This window comes from Echinops telfairi, unplaced genomic scaffold (genome assembly GCF_000313985.2).
Source record: "Echinops telfairi isolate 266 unplaced genomic scaffold, ASM31398v2 ScPeMD7_7;HRSCAF=31, whole genome shotgun sequence".
Taxonomy (NCBI): domain Eukaryota; kingdom Metazoa; phylum Chordata; class Mammalia; order Afrosoricida; family Tenrecidae; genus Echinops; species Echinops telfairi.
The window spans coordinates 27149113-27152214 of NW_022103904.1; the positions used below are offsets into that span (position 1 = coordinate 27149113).

Below are 3102 nucleotides of genomic sequence, written 5' to 3' on the forward strand. Positions count from 1 at the left end.
CCTGCCACTGATGGGCATTTAGTGGGTTTCATCTTTTTGTTACTGTTAATAACGCCGCAGTCCACATGGTTGAGCATGCATCTGCTTGTGCTTTGTTCTTCGTTTTGTTTGTTTGTTTAGGATATCTACCAAGTAGCAGGATTGCTTTCATATTATATTTCTAGTCTCAATATTTTGAGGTAGTACAACACTGCCTTGCACAGCGCTTGTAGCGTTCTGCAGTACTAGCAGCAAAGCATGACGGTTCCAATCTCACGGCTCCCTTACAGAATTTGTTTGTTTTCTCTTTGAGGCTTGGTTGGCTTGTTTACTATCAATGCTTGTGTGAGGTAGTTTGTCATCACTGTTTTGCTTTGCATCTCTCTAATGGCTAGTAATTTCGAGCATTTCTTCATATGCCAATTGATTTCTTGAATGTCTTTTTGGTGAATTTTCTATTTATGTCCTCTGCCCATTTTAAAAATCAGATTATTGATCTTTATCTTGTTTGGGCATTGCAATTTTCTATAAATGTTAAAGTCCTTTGGCCAATAAGTCATTGACACAAAATTATTTCCTAGGCTATGGGTTCTCTTTTTGTATTTCGGTAAAATCTTTCGGTAAATGTAAGTGTCTTAATTTTTAGGAGACTCCAGTAATCTGTTTTGTCTTTTGCTTTGTGTGTACTTTTCATTGTATCTTATAGTGTGTTGGTAACCTTAATTTTGTCACTTTTTAATATGATATTTAGAATTCTTGGGTTTAGATTTAGAGTATATGTCTAGGAGGTAAAATTAGTGAATTGGCGGGGTGGGGGGTGTTCCTACATATTTATTCAGTTTATTTCCCTATGATTTAACTTTGGAATAACTGATTACTCTTTCTGTCATCCCTGCATAGGAGTTGGGCTAATCTTCTCTGTATTGTTCTACTTTTTGTATATGTGCTACCAAAATGAATATATATTTTTTTCTTTTTAACATTCTAAAGAGGCTTTTTGCTGCAAATGTACCCAAGGTAGTACATTATTTGATGTATGGACTACTGCTTCTATGGAAGGGTTAGTCTTTTGTATAGAAAGAAGCAGTTACATCGATATCTGCCGTCATGTAGGGAACACAGAAGATATGGGTGCAAAGTGTGGTGAAGACATTAGATGGTATGTGGCTATGAGACAGAATAGAATCCAGAGTCTTAAAGGTTTGTTTCCAAACAAACACCATCTAAGTGAGAAGTCAAGTAAGTCCACGTGAAGGAAGCACACCTAAATCCATGACTCGAGGATTGTGGATGATATAATCCAGATCTGAAGGAGGGAATAGTATCAGAGCTTAACTGTGACATTCTGGTGAGCAGAAGGCCTGGAGGACAGTGGAAGCTCAAAATCCATTTGCAGGGTCCCCACAGGGAATGCACCTCTGGTGATTTCCCTCTGACCACAATGGGGGGAGGGGAACAAACTGGTTACCAGACAGAGAGTATTGGAGAGACGACCATAGCAGATGACAATGATAAATCTGACCCGATCTTCTCTCTCATACACTTTGCGCTTGATCTGGTTTTTCATATGTTCTGGTTTTTGTTTTGCTTTTTCATATTGGGGGTTATGGCTATTGTATTTTGTCATTGTAGGTAGCCATGTTGAGTTTTTGCTGTGTTTTTTCTATGTTTTTCAGTATATGAAATCTAGGATTGATGAATTTATAGCAACAACAACTAGAATAAGAGTTCCTGGGGGCGGGGGGGCGGGTATAGTGGAGGGGGATATGCGCTGGTATCAAGGGGTTCAAGAAAGAAGTAAATGTTTTGAAGCTGATTTTGGTAGCAATTGTTTAATACTGCTTGATGCAATTGAACTATGAGGTATGATGTCTAGATTAGCTCCTAATAAAAAGGTTTTTTGGGGGGGTAGGGGGAGAAGCAGTTATAAAACCCAATATTTATAAGTTTGGGGGTCTGGAGCAATACACTATTAGTGTTAGAGATCCCTCCATGGATCCATAATGGAGCCTATCAAGAGATTTGGGAGATCTAAATGCTTGCCCCCAGAAAAACACTGTTTAATCCCTAAGTTTAGATTGACTCTCAGTTTGCTTTCCTACAGATTTTCTCTGGAGAAGCCAGACCAATTACCCTAATAAACCCAATTATTTTCTGTGCCAATAAAAGTTTCTGGCTTAGAAACAACATAACACAAGTATTAGGACCTTTCCCTTTTACTATGTCTGAGTTTTACATAAAGAAGAGAGGAATCCTTTGAAGCATCCAGCAGGGGGACACCTGACCCCCTCTGTGAGCTCACTGCTAGGTTGTCTTAGCCCCCTCCCTGCTCCTGTAATTCATGTGTTGAGGAAGGTGGATTGGGAAGACGAACAACTTATTCTGAGTGAAATTGAGAACCATTTGTGTTAGTTTGGGTAGACTAGAGAAACAAATTCATAGAGACACGCATATGTGTATAAGAAAGAGCTTTATATACAAGAGCAATTGACTATTAAGAAAATATCCCAGCCCAATCCAGATCATGTCCATAAGTCCAGTATTAGCCTATATGTCCGATACCAATCTATAAATTCCTCTTCAGACTCACGAAACACATACAATGATGCCAAATGTAGGACATCACAGACCAATGTGAGGAAAGTCTTGTGGATCCAGTGGCGGTAGAAGCATCACAGCACTGGCAGGAGTCTCCATGTGGCTTCTCCTGCTCCGAGGCTCTGGCTGCCATCAGCCTGTCTCCATGTAACTTGTCAACAAGAATGTCTCCCAGGGACTGAGCACGTGTCCCGCCTCCAATGAGCTATTTATCTCCTTACCACTTCCAAATGAGGTCATCAAGCTGTGACCTGATTGGCAGGCCAAACTCCACCCTTCATTGGTAAGTCTCAAATTGACAATAGACTATGTAACTAGCACACCATTTAAACAGTTGAAGCATGATGAGGTTGGCACTGTTGTAGAACTATGGTAGAGACCAGGCAACCACCAGTCTAGAAGTCTGATGAAGAAGGGAGAGACCACTGTCAAGATGCCTTCCGCAGGCCTGTCTGGATAGGACAGGCTGGATGAACAATCTGGAGGAGAAAACAACGGGACTGACAGTTCCGGGGGGACATGGGA

General features: G+C 40.6%; 1 non-coding gene across 1 annotated transcript; it reads right to left on the bottom strand.

Annotated features, from left to right (window-relative positions):
* Positions 1-834: 834 nt before the first annotated feature.
* LOC115868165 lies at positions 835-941 on the bottom strand. Its single transcript, XR_004045452.1, has one exon. It is a non-coding gene; the product is annotated as a U6 spliceosomal RNA (small nuclear RNA).
* Positions 942-3102: the final 2161 nt, after the last annotated feature.